Source organism: Pipistrellus hanaki, assembly GCF_964339955.1.
Source record: "Pipistrellus hanaki genome assembly, chromosome: 12".
NCBI lineage: Eukaryota > Metazoa > Chordata > Mammalia > Chiroptera > Vespertilionidae > Pipistrellus > Pipistrellus hanaki.
Genome location: NC_140514.1, coordinates 56,009,041 through 56,025,422, shown reverse-complemented (window position 1 = coordinate 56,025,422; position 16,382 = coordinate 56,009,041). Strand labels below are relative to the sequence as shown.

Here is a 16,382-nt window from a genome sequence, read left to right as displayed (position 1 = left end):
ACACAGACCAACAGCAATCAAGACTCAACTACAACAGCAGGGCTCACATCACACACCCAGGGACCTTCCTGGAGTGCCCAGCTCAGGGGATAAGGGAGACTGCACCACTAGGTTTCACAGAACACCTACTTCGTAAGGCCACACCACCAAGGCTGGGAGGCACAGCAGATCTTCCTAATATACAGAGAGGCACCCCAAATGGGGAGACAAAGAAACATGCCCCAAATGAAAGAACAGGAAAACTATCCAACAAAAGAGCTGAATGAAATGGAGGCAAGCAACCTATCAGATATTAATAACACACACACACACACACACACACACACACACAGAGAGAGAGAGAGAGAGAGAGAGAGAGAGAGAGAGAGAGAGAGAGAATAAGGATGCTGAAGAAACTTAGTAAGAACTTTAATAGCATGAATAAAAAACAGAAACCATAAGAAAGAGCCAGAAATGAAGAATACAATATCTGAAATGAAGAATACACTAGAAGGAATCAACAGTAGGTTGGACGAAGCAGAAACCAAATCAGTGATTTGGAAGACAAGGCAACTAAATTATATCTGTCATTTCTATTCCCATCTGATATGGTGATGTTACATTATATTTCGTACTAGGTTGTCATATTTTAAATATTTTTATTAATGACTTGGCTTCCTTTCCTTTCAACTAAGATACAGGTTTGAAAAGTCTCATGCCTAGCAGAAACCGGTTTGGCTCAGTGGATAGAGCACCGGCCTGCAGACTGAAAGGTCCCGGGTTCGATTCCGGTCAAGGGCACGTACCTTGGTTGTGGGCACATCCTCAGTGGGGGGTGTGCAAGAGGCAACTGGTCGATATATCTCTCTCATCAATGTTTCTAACTCTCTATCCCTCTCAATTCCTCTCTGTGTAAAATCAATAAAATATTAAAAAAAGAAAAAAAAGAAAAGAAAAAGTCTCAAGCCTAAACATGTAAATATTCTAGTTATCACCCGGAGGTCTCTGCCCATATTATTGCTCTAGGAATGAGGTCCGAGACCACAGCCACTGGTGATGCCTGACCACGACGGCACGAGGGCAGAGGCCATCATATAATTCTGGCCTCCATCCTCAGATGCGTGTGGGGCTGGGGTAGCTGCAGCTGGTGCTGCCTCACTGTCTGTGTCTGCTCCTGCCTTGTCTGTCTCCGGGACACACTGCAGCTGCACGGCTTCCAGCTCATGTGCAACCTGTTTACTCTGCCTCTTCCTCTGTCGGTCTGCGGCGACCTGCCTGCACCGGATCCTGTCTGTCTGGCATCTTGTTCTCCCACCGCCAGCCTTAGGCACACTCTCTGTGTCACTATTCACATTACTGATCACACTCTTCTTACCAGGATGGAGAATGGCTAGCTGTGAAACTGCCCCTCCACCCCCAGCTTTTCCTATCAAAGGTCAATAATCACCTCTGAGAACCTTCCTCAGATATGGCTATCATTTGCGTGTCTCTCATCATTGAGAAATACAATATAGGGTGTCTCCAAAAATGTATACACACACTTTGAATAATTATAAAGGCAGTGCTTATTAAAATACATTTCAGTTTCAAAATTGAGCTATCAATTTTTTGAGACACTCTGTATATTGCTATATTCAAATCTCTTCCCACTTCTCTCTCTCTTTTTTTCCCTCTCCATTTTAGTGTCACGCTACAGTAGCAATCAAAATCTAATTATTTTTGAGGAGATATAGGTAGCAGAAATAGCTTTATTAAAAGGATCATACCAACTTGCCTCTCTGAATTGAATATGATTTCCTTGTCCTTAAACAATGTGTTACTGATTTAAAAAAAAAAAAGGATAATAAAAATCAGAGATTTTGTTTGTATATATTCCAAGGTTTGTTTGTTGTTGTTTTTTTTAACTACTGTATATTCTTTTTTTCTTTCTTTCTTTCTTTCTTTCTTTCTTTCTTTAAAATATACTTTATTGTTTTTTTACAGAGAGGAAGGGAGAGAGATAGAGAGCTAGAAATGTCGGTGAGAGAGAAACATCGACCAGCTGCCTCTTGCACACCCCCTACGGGGGATGTGCCCGCAACATATGTACATGCCCCTGACTGGAATCGAACCTGGGACCTTTCAGTCCGCAGATCGACGCTCTACCACTGAGCCAAACCGGTTTCGGCACTATATTTTTTCTTAACAAACATTGTATTGTATTTCCATGGTCCTGGGAGACTGCCTCAACAATTTATTCCAAACGTCTTTTGGCATTGCTCACCTTGAGCTGCCATTCTCCGTGGCATTGGCAAGCTGGAACAGGTAGGATGTTCCCAAGATGGCATCTGGCATCCCTGGTTGCCCCCCGGCCTCGTGAGCACGCCTGTTCCCGTGTTTCTGCCTGGTTCAGAGCAGCAGCAGCTTTCAGACGGTGGGGACCAAGCTGGGACCGACAGGCGGAGACATCAGGCATATGAGCTCCAGGCTTCAGTCTTGGTGAGACAGGGCTGGGAGAGGGAGAGAGGGGACAAGTTCGGAGTCTGTCCCCACACCACCACATTCTGGCGTGAATACTGATCTCTAAAACTGGTCTCCCAATTGTTATAAGGATAGAAGGATAGATCCTATTTCACTGTTTGATTTCAATTTAGAACATCAATATTTAGACACGTGCTAGGCAAGCCTTCATGTGTTTCTTCTTAGATCAGCAAATATGAGAAGTGGACCTGCATCCTGTGTCTGTAAATTTTATATAGCTAGTTCTCTGGCGATATTTGCAGATTGACTGGCAAATCATGTGTTCCTAGTGTCAGCTTTCAGATTCTCAGGTTTAAGCACGATCCTGTGTTTTAAATACCTGTATTTGCACCACACTTTCTAGATGATGAATAGTTTTCACATATATCCATGACGTCACTCAAAGCTCTCCTGCACTGATGTCCTAGCCGGTTTGGCTCAGTGGATAGAGCGTCGGCCTGCAGACTGAAGGGTCCCGGGTTCGATTCTATCCAGGGCACGAACCGAACCATGGTTGCAGACTCCTCCCTGGCCCAGGCACTGGTCGGGCTTGTGCAAGAAGCAACCAATAGATGTGTTTCTCTCACATCCATGCTTCTCTCTGTCTTTCCCTCTCCCGTTCTATAAATCAATGGAAAAATATCCTTGGGTGAGGATTAGCAAAGACAAACAGACAGAAAGCGCTCTTCTGCCTTAAAGGACAGTTATTTTTCTCCTCTTCACTCAGCAGGTGGTTTCGAGGTTCAGCAAGGTTAAAATGCTCTTCTTCCTCACACTGCTTCATTATTTATCATTTATTATTTAGTTATTTATGTATTTACTTATTTATTCATTTTTTATGGATTTTCAGTGTCACTGCTATTATAGCACTTCTGGCCTTTCATGATCCGGAGCCCTCGTGACACTCTCTGGGATGGCCAGCGTGGAACTGTTAGCTGCCATTGCTAGCACTGCCGTTAGTTCTCCTATTACCTCTCTGAGGGGTGTGACTTACACGAATCCTTTACTTGTGAACGTAGTTCCTTCACTGTGGTTGGGCCAGGGGATCACTCTCTCCCAGATCCATTTCCAGGGGCTGTGCTTTCTCCTGTGAGACAGGTAAGAGACAAGGACAGGATCCTTCTTGAATACATGTCGAGATGGGGACATGAAAACACCATGAGTTAACAGATGGTGACTGAAGAAGACTTGGTGAGCATGCAATGCAACATAGAGATGATGCACCACAGAAATGTGCACTTGACACCTAGATAGTTTTATCGATATTAACCCACTAGAGGCCTGAGGCACAAAATTCCTGCCAGAGTGAGCCTTCCTTCCCCTGGCCGCCAGCACCCGCTTCCCTCCGGCACCCGGACCCGCGATTCCAGGCTTCGTCCGGAATGACATCCGTTCTAATTAGCATATTATACTTTTATTATCATAAATGTCTCCCCAATGAATTCCATTTAAGAAAACACACCATGAATTTCTGAGCTTTCAACAAAAATATTTAAACAATTAACAAACAAACTATAGAGTTATCTAACCCCAAAGTCCTTCACTTAATGCTGCCTCACTGAGGACAGTGTCAGGGAGATCTGTGCAGTCTGAAGCTTGCAGAGGCCCGGGGGCCGGAGGGCGGACTGGGAGGTGCAGCCTCTTTACATCACCTCCTCCCCAGCAAGGCTTCCTTTGCTTCTTTAGGCCTCTCCTTCCTGCATTGCTCCAGCTCTGAATTTCCTTTTCTCCTTTCTATCCAATCAGCCAGTCTGTGCAGCAGGGCCTTCGAACAGACTCTGTGCGGGGGAGGTAGGGGCCCTGGGAGCTCACGGGTGCAACGCCCTCCTGCTGTGCACTTCCTGCCACAGTGGGCCCAGAGCCCCTGCCCCCTGAGGCTTCTCCAGGCAGCAGGCTGGGAACACGGTGTATATTCCCAGCGCAGGAACGTAGCATTCTTGCAAAGGTTTCTAGCAGGTTCCTGCCCCAACAACTCCCTCACCCACAGCCCTGGTCCCGCCTCCTGTCAGAAGTAACTGAGCCTTTCCTTAAAACAGGCCCAGCTGCCCGTGGAGCCTGAGGAAGCACCGCCTGAGAGGCAGCCTAGAAGGACTGGCTTTTGGGGGACAGTGCGCTTGGCTCTCACAAATAAGACCCAGCACTGAGCTCTCCTCAGGACACCCCTGAGTTCTCTGAGGTGGGGCTGCCGCCCGGCCTGGCTATCTGGTGCACAATGTCCCAGCACAGAGTCATGACTACCCCCACCTCCACCCCTCTCACCCCTGTCCTCTCAGCCGGCTCTTACCAGGCCGCCGCTCCTCCACATGCTGTGGTTGGAAAGTCCCGGAGCTGTGGGAAGAGGAAGTTGGAAACGAGTCTGGGAGAGCAGAGGCCTGGGAAGCAGCCACATGTCTATGCGAGTGAATGCTGTTTGACCACGTGACCTTTGACCTTAGCCCCTGGGAAAGCTTATCCTCCTCTCTCTCATTTGTTTATGGCTTCACTCGAGCTTCCTATCAATGTCAAGTTTCTGACAGAGAGGCTTGGATTCAGCCAGATCCGGAAATGCAGGATTCTGTTCCCTCCGTGTGACCACTCGGCCAGGCCATCAGCTGCCCCCAGGCCAGCGGCTCCAAGGTCTCTCTGCTTGGGCCGTTGCATTTCAGGTTCGCTGAAATGCATGTTGCACGAAACTTCCGTGATGCAATTCTGGAAACTTCCGGACCACACCTTTTCCTCGTGGTTAATTAGAAGAGAGGACTGCAGCTTAACCTATGGAATGACCATTTCCTCCCCGTTTAGAGTTTGTTCACCAGGAGGAAAGATCAGATGGACGAGGAGGGCAGTGTGACTGGGTAGGGCATCCTGACGCCAGCTTGCACCCGGGGCACCTGCAAGGCCAGGCCTCAGAGAGCAGCGCTCAGGATCCAGAACAGCCTGGCAGTCGCCAGCTGTCAGACTGTGCGCCTACCACGTCACTGCTCTCCCAGGAAGAGGCCGGACACAGGGGATGTGGGAGTTGAGGTAAAGGGTGATGGTGGGATGACAACGAAGGGATGCAGGACAATGGAGGACAATCTGGTCATGGAGCCAAAGCAGCTACACAGAAACAGGGAGAACGTAATGTGTCAAAATGACAGAAGAATCCTGTGCAAGGGAGTGACACAGGAAAACAATGGCAGAGCTTGGAACTCCGTGTGTTTTCAAAGATTTAAAACCAATTAATACGTTTTAAAAATATTCCTTAGTTGTTAGAAATTATTTCGAGCTTTAACAATATTTTCAGATGTCAGAGCATTCCCAAATTCCTAACCCAGGTGAGAGTGTAAAAGCAATCTTTAATAAAGGACCTTGCAGGTTCAACATAAAATTTGCATATGTTTTAGAAATAATGTAATGCCAACTCTCTTAGAATGTGCAGGGAATCAAGAGTAAAGCGAGTACACTATTTAGAGTTTTAAATAAACATAACTTGTTAGAAAGAGATATTTTGACGGTTAATTGCCAAGCTCTAAGCTTGCCTGTCAGCCCGAGGCTGGGCTCACCGCCTCCACCAGCCCCCGCAGCACGGCCCTGCCTTGGCCTCGTGGCCCACAAACTGGAGAAGAACCCCACGCAGCCCCACTGCCCATTCAAACACTCAGCGTGCAGCCTGTGCGAGGATTCCAGGTTTGAACCCGGAGTGGGGTCCCCGCTGCACGGCGGCTTTAAACCGGTTCTGGAATGTGTGCGTCGCTGCCTCGTCCTGAGGGTGGGCTCGGTAAGCAGCTGTGTGTGAAGAGGTGCAGGCAGAAGTCACAACCGACAATGACTGTCTTTCTTACTGTCATCCAGGGGCCTTCAAAAGCGCCGAGGAGCCACACAATTTGTCCTGTAGAATGTCCTTGCACAAACAGCTGTTCTTAAGCTGGTCAAATTCTCCTATTGCAGGGCCCGGTGGAGCATCTGTGGAGAACAGGGAAGGAGCTATAGAACTCAGACCTCCCGCACGGTGGGCGCCAGGCACAGGGGTCTGCCACTCTCCTCGGCTGGCCTCATCTTCTCCCCCAAATTGCTGAGCTTCCAACTTCAAAAAGATGGGCTCGCTGAGAGCCCTGGCCCTCAGCCGTAAGTGTGTTTACAGATGCGAAGGCGGGAGGTCGGCCTCATTAGCAGACGTCCAGGTGCTAACCCTGTCACCAGGGATGAGGCGTCCGAGTGTGGCAAAGAGGCTTCTTCCTTGGAAACCACAGGCTCACATCATATGACCTGACCTGAGATGTCACCAACCATGGCTTATCTGGTATTTGCAAATATATAAACAGGAGTAGCTCTGCTGTGCCATTGACGAGCAAGGCCTCTTACAACAAGCACACAAGATTCTAAGTCAAACCCTCAGGCCATGACAGCCTTGCCCTTGGACTTGGACAGGACTCCTGGGCTGTGCCTGTTCCTTGCTCTGGAGCCCAGCGCAGGGTCTGGCCCGAGGCCAATGGTCCATGCTGTTCCTATACCTGAACCGGGGGCTTCCCGGTGGCCTAACGTGCTTGCTGCTTACGCTACATGTCACGCGTTGCTAAACACCCTGACAAAGCGCATGTGAGCAGAACGCAGGCCCTCCTGCAGGCCACAGAGCCCACGGCTCTCTCCGAGACGTTCTTTCATTAGCCCGACAGGTGCTCTGGGTGTCCGCTGCATAGTGAGCAGCACCTGCCTGCCAGGAGCCTGCAGCCGTGATGGCAGCGCGGAGCGGAAGGTTGGGTGAGGCGATGGGAGGTGGGCCTGGGCGGCACGCCCCCCTCCCTCTCCTCCGTTCACCCAGAACGACTCCGGCTCCTGCCTCGGCCCGGCCGCTCCCCGCCATTCTCAGGTAAAGGCGTCGTCTCCACGGCACACGCAGTGGGGAAGTACCGAGAGGCTCCCCACGACCAGCACTAGAGTCAGGAGTTCTCCGGAGGGAGACAAAGGAAAAGACTTACTGTTAGAGCTGACTGCGAGCACAGGGACAGGCATTGTTATTGCCTACACCACGTTTGTCTCTTAGATATCCAATGTAAGTGTGGTTTTAGAAAGATGTAATTTTGCCTTCTTAGAAGCGGGGCGGGCTGTGGGGGTGAGCCCTTCTCTCTGGACGCAGGCCGGGACTGCCCGTGCGGCTGCTGCTGGCGGAGGAGCCTGCAGGCTGCCCTCCGGCCCCGTCAGCCCGGGGGTCCCTACGCGGGGACAGTGCTGAGCACAGAGGCAGCTCCAGGTCCCAGAGGTCGCTCACCCCCTGCTCCTTCTCATTACAAGCGCCCCTGCTCTCACTTTTAAAACACCATCTGCAGGACTTCCAGTCTAATAGCAAAGGAACAGCATTTTAAGGAGAGAAAGGTAACTCAAAATAATCATTTTTACTTCTTTCCACTCCCCTTTCATCAGGAACCATCTCAAAAGGGTCACATAAAAGCAGAGATCTCTCAATGACTGGACTCCCCTTTACTTCCTGGGGAGACCCGCAGACAGCTCTGTGGACCCCAGGGTTCCAGGGACACGAGTTTGACAACCAATGCAAAGACTAAGGGACCAGAGGGTTCAGCTGCTCCCAGGCAGTTGTGTAGGCTCCAGAAGCAGCCAGGTCAGCCCTTGCGGGCACGGAGCTTGGCGTCAGAGGGACTGTCACTGCAGCAGCCCCTCGTCGCTCCCTCTGGGGAACTGGGGCAGGAGGGACTGACATGAAACAGAAGCGCGTCCTCAAACCACGCCTCAAACCACGCGCAGGCGTGGAGAGCCTTGAGCCCGGGTGGGTGGGCTCCCATGGTGAGCACCCTCAAAACCAGCGGAAGGCGACTCCTAGGTCAGGCAGGAGCCCTGGCGAGGCCTCAGGGGCGCCGCCGGGCCTGGGGCGCTGCGAGAGGGGCTGGAGGACATTCGCAGAGGATGCTCCGGTGGTGACAGGGAGACAGACGCGTGGCCCCGTGTGCGCCCGTTTACGAACATGTGACCTGGGTGATCTGAAACATCAGGGGACCGGGGTCTGCACTCCATCCTGCAGAGAGTGTGGGAACACGGCATCCCTGCCATGAGCCATCACTGCCTCCCGGGCAGGGAGGCCACGAGGGGACTGTGGGAAGATGTGTGGAGACAGGCAGGATGGCCAGCGGGCGGGAGGCAGTGCCCTGGAGCGGGTACCAGCCCCGGATCAATGCGCCGCTCCTCCATCGCCTCGTTCTGAAGAGGGACGAGGCTGGTGACGTGAGCCCAGCGCCATTGCTCCTGCCGACAGGAGGGCTCGGGAACCACCTGACGATGGAGACACTCAGACTCAGCTGGCAGCGAGCCTCTCTCTGCTCCTGACCCTCGCCCCGCCCCGGCATGTCCCCCGTGATCTCACTGGGCACTTCCCCCGTGATTCACTGCTGGGACCTCCCAGCGGACAGCCTCCTGACTGTAGAGGCCGGAGGGGAGCAGAGCTCCCAGGGCCGGGGTCTCTGCGGGAGAATGGCAGCGGCGGACCCGGCAGCAGAGGTCCCCCTGCCCTGAAGCCCCAGCGATGCCTCCCGTGGGGCTGCAGCTCTGGGGCCGGGAGGGAGCGCTCTGCAACCACCTCCCACCCAGCACGGCAGTGCCTCTCCCCAGACTGCCTCTCCACCGTGTGACCGCTTCCCCGTGGGCCACCAGCTTGGTCCTGTGCCCATCCCCTCTGACTTTTTGACTGTCTGTCTCCACCCGGCCCCACCCCTGACCTTATTAACAGTTTTCTCTTCCCTGCCCTTCTGTTTCAGAGGTGCCTCTGCAGGTTTCACTCAGGTGATCTTGACAGGGGCAGAAATAGACACGTTCATCAGCTGTTAACCGTGCTGTTCTGTTCTGATTGAAGAAGGCACGTTCTAACCTGGCTGGGAGGTGCACCAGGACCCTGGAGCTCACCTGGACATGTGGACCACCCTCCTCCTCAGGAAGCTGCCTGTTACCATGGAAAGATAAACAACTTTGCTGCAGAAACCAGAATCGCCAGCCCTTTGAAGACTCTGCCCTCTGCTTACCTGTTCACTGCCCATTTGGCATACCCTTTGCCTACTTCCCCATGTAATCTTTGTCCTTCTACCCATATAAGCAGCTGGCTGATGGTGGGGGCAGAGCAGATGTTTGTGGCTGACCTGCTGCTCTCCCACGCTGCCGGCAGGATTGGAATAAACGCTCTTATATGATTCATCCCTGTCCCTGCTTAATTGGCTCGAGTAGTGACAGGCAGCCGGGACCCATTGTTAGTGCAGTTACAGTCCGATGAACTGAAGATGTGGGAACCCTTCCAGGAAAGATGTCTTTGTTCTGGCCAGCATCTTACCTGGACCCATGCCTCCACCCAGGAAAAGCTCAGTCTAGAGAAGGCATTTTTGTGCAAGAACACATCCCGGTGTTTCCTCTGTTTCTTCAGGAAGTGCCAAAGCGGTTCCTCCTTCTTGTTCATAGTTTGGAAGCAACTGAGACGTGGCTTTTCCTGAAAACCACAGCCTTAGCTCTATGGCAGTGGTTTTCAATGTATGCATCTGGAGCAGTTGGCTCTGCTAGTGTTTGCCAATGTCTACTGGCATCTGGGGGTGGGGATAGCAGCTCTTACTGAATTATTGTCAGGGTTTTAGGAGGTCAGGATACAGGGAGGGACCCCTGAGGAGCTCTGTGCTCCTCTCTTCCTCATCCAGCTATTGCACCCTATCATTTTCTCATTGTCTTGCTAGATGCTCCAGTTTGATTAAACAGCCGATGACAGCCCGAGCCACGTTCCTCAGAGGCTGAATCAGGAATGTGTTGAAAGCCGTTCCTCCTTGAATAGCTCACACCTCAGGCTGCATGTATGAAGCAGGATGCTGGGAGAGGGCAATGTTTTCCTCATGACTGTGCCAGGGCCTCACCCTGCGAACTCAGGGCCAGGCGGTTGCTGCAGGCACACCCACGGAGATCCTGGCACCTGCTCAGTTAAGCCGTCATGGTTCTTTCTCCATCATCACAGGCCTCAGCGAGCTCATCCTCATCAGACAGAAGAGCCACCCAGTCCCCTGGTTCTGGAAGGCCTTGTATCTGTGCCCAAGGTCATGCAACCAAAATGCAGAGACCAAGAAGACACCATTTATCATCTATCAGAGGATTCCACTGCTTCTGGAAGACCATGGTTCTTTGTTAGATCAATACTTACAGATCCTTTTCACAAAAGTAATTCCCTCATGACTCAAGTTCACAGTCTTCGTTCGACTTTGGACCAGGTCAGTAGCTTCAGCCTGCACTGTCCCGGAGCATCACCCGGCGGTCTTTCAGAACTACAATGACTGAGTCAGCCCAGCTAATGCTCAGGTCCCCAGCAGAGGGAAAGCTAGAGTGAGTTACCATCTAATGCGGAGCATGGCCAGTTGGAGAGAGGGGGCACGCTGGGAACAGGTGGAGGTGCTGAGCTATGGCCACAGAGAGCCCAGGAACTCGCTTGCGGGAGGTCTGGCACCTGCCAGGTACTGTGCTTCGCACCCTCAGTCAGTCCTTTCCACAGCCCTGTGCCCAGGCCTGGCCAGCCCCGCCTGCAGGTGAGACTGGGCGTGTTTCTCGGTGGGCATGGAGTGACCTGAGGTCGGCTCTTCTCAGAGTTCTGTAAGTCATGAGCCTAAACACTGCCTGGTCTCCCTCCCGGGCTGGGCCGGATGTGCTGAGCCCAGGCCGGTGGGCTCAAGGGGTGCAGCAGGCCACTGGCAGGTCAGCTTGCTGTGGAATGCTGAAACATCCTTTTTCAGAAAACGCAAAACCAGCCCCATTCACATAACACACCTTGTCGGGTGACAGGAAGCACTTTTTGCTATTTGCATGTTACTCAAATAAAGGACTATAAACTACCTTGGTAGTTTACATTACCGTCTCCAAATGCAAAAACAAAAAAGAGCCAGCGTGTGAGACAAGGGGTTTTGTTTTTTTGACAATAAGGAAGAAAGGTGTCTTTCTTTTTTAATTCAAAATAATGGAAACTGGGATATGGAAAGCACTGGACAGAACATTCTAGACTAATCTCTTCCCCTTGTACCACCTCCTGAACACACAAAGGCATGACTTCCTTCCAGAGCACCTGACAGCTGGCTCCACACTCCTTCAGGGCGGGAGCAGGCCCTCGGAGCAGCCAGCCGTTCATTTGGGTGGAAAAATAAGTTCAAGATGAAAACGTTAGCAAGGCAGGCAGGAGCACAGCGGTATGTGTGACCCCTGTTTCTGCACTCTGCCCTTCCTCAGGAGGCCGTATTAGTCTGCTGTCATTGCGGTAACACTAACATAGATTCAGTGACTAAAACAGTACAGGTGTACCGTCCTACAGTCCAGAGGTCAGGGGTCTGAAATGGTCTCATGGGCTAAGGCTCAGAGAGCCACGCTCCCCTGGAAGCACTTGCTTTTGCAGCTTCCAGAGGCCGCCTGCTGTCCTTGGCTCCCAGCCCCACTCCCCCACTCCCCCACTCTGACCGCCAGCCCCCGTCTTACCAAGCATGTCCCTCATCCCTCAAGCCTCATCTCTCAAACCCCCCCCCCCCCTCCCTGAGTTTCTGGGAGGCTCTCAGGTGATGCGACGCTGCCCCTCCAGCCAGGCTCTGAACATCTGCAAAATAAACAAGTGCCTTAGTGTCATTGGTTTGTATCTAAACCTCTCCCTCCAGAAGGAGAGCCCCCACTCCGGGGGGAGGGGAGCAGCAGCTGGGGTTTCCCGAAGCTCAGCCAGCGCAGGCGGCCTGCTGGGGGCTCTGCCCGGAGCGCGGCAGGGCCTGGGACGGTCATGGCGTGGCCAGCTGATGGACTCAGGACCTGAGGGACAGCGGCCTCTAAAGCAGTTGGGTTACTTTTGTCAGCACTTGTCAAATAAAAATATCTGGGACTAACCCTGTATGTTATAATATAAACCCAACTTTCCATTTTAACAGCAGTAAGAATAAGGCCAGTTACTTAACCAAGGAGACGCCGGCCATGCTGAGTTTCGCCGCAGTGAGTGAGAGGTAGTGATAGAGGTCGTGCTTTATTCTCTGGGATTCAGGCCTCAGGAGAGGAGAGGGCGGTGGCTCCTGTCCTCCTGAGTTTGCTCGTCCCCCCAGCTGCTGCCCAGGGCTCTCAGTCCTGTTGAGGGAAACCTGAGGTCGGCGCTGAGGCTGCTGGGTTTTAACTGTCAACAAACGAGGCTGTGGCTGGCCAGGCTGATTGGTTCACATGTCCTTTTCCATCAGTGAGTATATTATAACTGTTTCAAATGCTGAGCACAGGCACGAAAAACGTATGGAAATCATCCACAATTTCATTTGAAGCCGCATTTTCTGAGCCTAAAATGTGTGGATAATTGGACCCTGCTTCTTTCAATGATTTCTACCGCAATCCATGAATAGAAAATGCTATAGTTGAGAAGAAGAAGCCAAAATGGAATGACCATTCCCCCCCCCCCCCCCCCCCCAATTTTCAGTATGTGTAAAATCAATAGAAACTCACTGTGGCTAACTCAAGCAGAAAGGAACCTGATGGGAGGGTGGGAAGTGGCTGATAATGCGGGAAGAAGCCGGAGGCTGTGACCCGAGCAGATGTGGGTGCAGATGGAGGAGCCAGAGGACCGTCTCTGGTAGATGTCAGTGTCTGCATGAATCAGCTTCACGCAGTTCCTGTCCTGTCACTCAGCTCAGGACTCATCCCCAGAAAGGAGGTTCCTGTTTGTCCGGCTTGGGTGGCAGGTCCGTCCCTTGCTCTAAGAGAGCAGGAACACCATGACGAATGCTAGAGCGGGGGAGGAGATGTTTCCCAAGGAAAAGTGGGCAGCGTTTCAGAGAAAAGGAATGGAGGCCGAAACAGCAGGCGCCCGCCCCGGGCTCAGTTTCACCCAGTGCGCAGAGAAAGGCAGTGCAGAGCGGTGCATCTGAGCTAGAGTTGATGCTCATTATTCACGAATCCGTATTTGTGAATTCACTTATTCATTGAAGCTTATTCGCAGTCCCCAAACCCTCAGCGCCTCTGTGGTCACTCGTAGACATGGGTGGAGGGAAGATTTGGAGTTGCCCAAGGTGTGATTCCCAGCTAAGGGGGAGCAGCGATGTTCTGCCTCTATCGCACCCTCAAGCTACAAAAATGTGCCCTCTTCCCAGTCTGCTCAGGACCACGACGTTGTGGGAATTTGTGTACTTTTGTTGGTGATTTCACATTCAAAATAGGCCCCACTAGCCCTGACTGGTTTGGCTCAGTGGCTAGAGTCTTGGCCTGTGGACTGAAGGGTCCCAAGTTTGATTCCTGTCAAGGGCATGTACCTTGGTTATGGGCACATCCCCAGTGTGGGGGAGGGGAGGTATGCAAGAGGCAGCTGATCAATGTTTCTCTCTCATCGATGTTTTTAACTCTCTATTCCTCTCTGTGAGAAATCAATAAAATATATTTTTTAAAAAGCCCCACTAAGTGTTAGTGGTTCTAAGTACAAGAAAGTTGTGATGTGCCTTATGCTCAGGGTGTTGTGATGTGCCTTATGTTGGCCATGAGTTCAAGGTCAATGAACCAATGATGTATTAAACAGAAACACACATAAAATTGGGTTCTTTATTGGTCGGTTTGCCAGAGGCTCACAGGAACCTAATTCTGTATTTTTCCTCCGATCAATGGACCAATATTCACTAAATCTGTTTGCAGTGACTTTATAGAATATAACTACTGTGAATAATGAGATTAGATTGTATATATTCCTGGATTACTGGTCTTCAGACTTTTAATTCTATAGTACATTTCTCTCAGGTTATGGCTATTGCATTTTACCTTAAATTAACTATTTTCTCACAGTCCTTGCACTTTCATAAATTTATTGCCATTTAATTATGTGCCATGTCAACATCCTGAGCCTCCTCACCCCAGAATGGAGAGAGGAAGAGAAGAGTGGAGAGGCAGCATTGTCTTCCTGAGAGGCCGAGAGCCTTCCAGCAGGTCTGAAGGCGACCTGTGAGGGAGCAGCCAGCTCTGCTCACAAGCTGAGTGCTCGCGGGTGGGCCTCGTTGCCGGCTTGTTTGGTGACTTCCCTCGTAGCTGAGTGAGCGTCCTTCTGTGCTCTGTGTCCCGGCTGAAAATCGTCTCAGCCCTAAATTATGTCCTTATCTATCACCACATATAATTATGAAGTTTGCCAGGGAGATTTCTCTCAACTAAATATGTACTCTGGCTTCAGAGAAAATAATTTTTTACATATTTCATTTACCCTCAATATTAAATAGATTAATGACAGATTTATAATTATTAAGGAATATTATCAAGAAACTTGGTTCAAACTAAAACCAAAATCCCAAAGTCCAAAAGTTCTGAGTCCACGTAATTATCTTCTAATGTATCAAGTGACTTCGTTATTAATGCTGCTACAGTCTGAACATACACCTTTATACAAAGTAGATCATTTGCTTAGGAAAAATTTTCCTGCAATTACGTAGTTATAAATTTGTTTTAAATTATAATATATTCAAAGTTCAAGCTATCTTGTTCTATAGATAGTCAATATAAAAATAGGTAATAAGAATGTGTCATAGCACAGTCCGTGTGGCTCAGTGGTTAAGGATCAACCTATGAACCAGGAGGTCACAGTTCAATTCATGATCAGGCCACATGCCCAGATTGTGGGCTCCATCTCCAGTGTGGGGTGTGCAGGAGGCAGCCAATTAATGATTCTCTCTCATCATTGACGTTCCTCTCTCTCTCTCTCTCTCTCTCTCTTTCTCTCTCTCTCCCTTCCTCTCTGAAATCAATACAAATTTATTCTTAAAAATGTATTATAACTTCCAATAGGAAATAGAAATAAACATATAAAAATAAGACCAAACATCAATAAGGAAGTAACAAGCAAATTTAAAGAAGTTACAGGTGTTCACCTGTTAAACTGGTAAAGCTACTTATGAAATAGCAGAGGCCTGATGCACAGAATTTGAACAAGAGGCTCAGCCCTCGCAGCCCCGCCTGCCAGGCTCTTTATTATATAGGCTATTAAGCCAGCGTTGACAGGAAGGGCAGGCAGCGGGCACAGGCAGGAGTCACTGGGTGGTGAGTGCTGGGGACGCCCTCCTGCAGGGTGTTTGGCAGCTGTGAGCACCCTGAGCGATGCATATCTCCATAGACTTATTCTGAAGGAACAGTCGGCAGCCACTTGGCTAAGACTTCTGCACACAGATATGCAAGGAAGCACTGTTTATATAATGAAAGATTGGGAACATACTGTAGGTGCAGAAACAAGAAAAAGTGAACAAGTTGTTGCCTCTTTCTTGGCTGGAACATTACTTTGCATAACTGAAAACTGTTTTTGAGCAATGGACAAGGTTAATTAAAACCGCAGTGATATTCCATTTTACCTGCATCAGACTCGGGAAAATATGCAAGTCTGGCAATCTTGTGCATAATAAGGACATGAAGTGGCCTGATTCGTGCTCTAAGGGTGGGAATAAAGCTGCCGTAACCACTCTGGAGACCAATCTGGCAACGTTCAGGCTGGTGGGCCATGCCCATGCCCCACGTGTCATGCCAGGCACATTCCCTGAAAAAAAAAAGACATGCCCAAGAGTGTTAGTGGCAACCATGCTAAAGCAGAAGAGACCGAAGAGACCGGGAGCAGTGAGCACGCCCATTAGCATTTCATTACAGCAGTACCTTCCCGCAGGGTGCGCCACACAGCAGCGGGCCGATGGCCCGAGTGACAGCCGTCCACAGGATGGATTCCCAAAACAAAACATGATCTCCCGAAAACAAGGGTGAGACAAGGGGTATTCAGCAAAATGAAGAAAAAATAATAAATAAGACCCCGTTTATTTGTTTAAAGTATCTTACTTAAAAATATACTAGATGCTGAGAGGAAGATATAAAGAAATGTATAGCCGAAACTGGTGTGGCTCAGTGGATAGAGCGTCGGCTTGGGGACTGAAGGGTCCCTGGTTCGATTCCGGTCAAGGGCATGTACCTTG

The 16,382-nt window shown here is 50.4% G+C and overlaps 1 long non-coding RNA gene across 1 annotated transcript; it reads right to left on the bottom strand.

The window, feature by feature from the left end:
- Positions 1-1,984: 1,984 nt before the first annotated feature.
- On the bottom strand, positions 1,985-13,030 carry LOC311631089. The gene is made up of 4 exons (XR_014796512.1): positions 12,910-13,030; positions 4,763-4,806; positions 3,473-3,565; positions 1,985-2,468 (listed from the first exon to the last, which is right to left on the bottom strand). It is a non-coding gene; the product is annotated as an uncharacterized lncRNA (long non-coding RNA).
- Between the last annotated feature and the right edge of the window lie 3,352 nt (positions 13,031-16,382).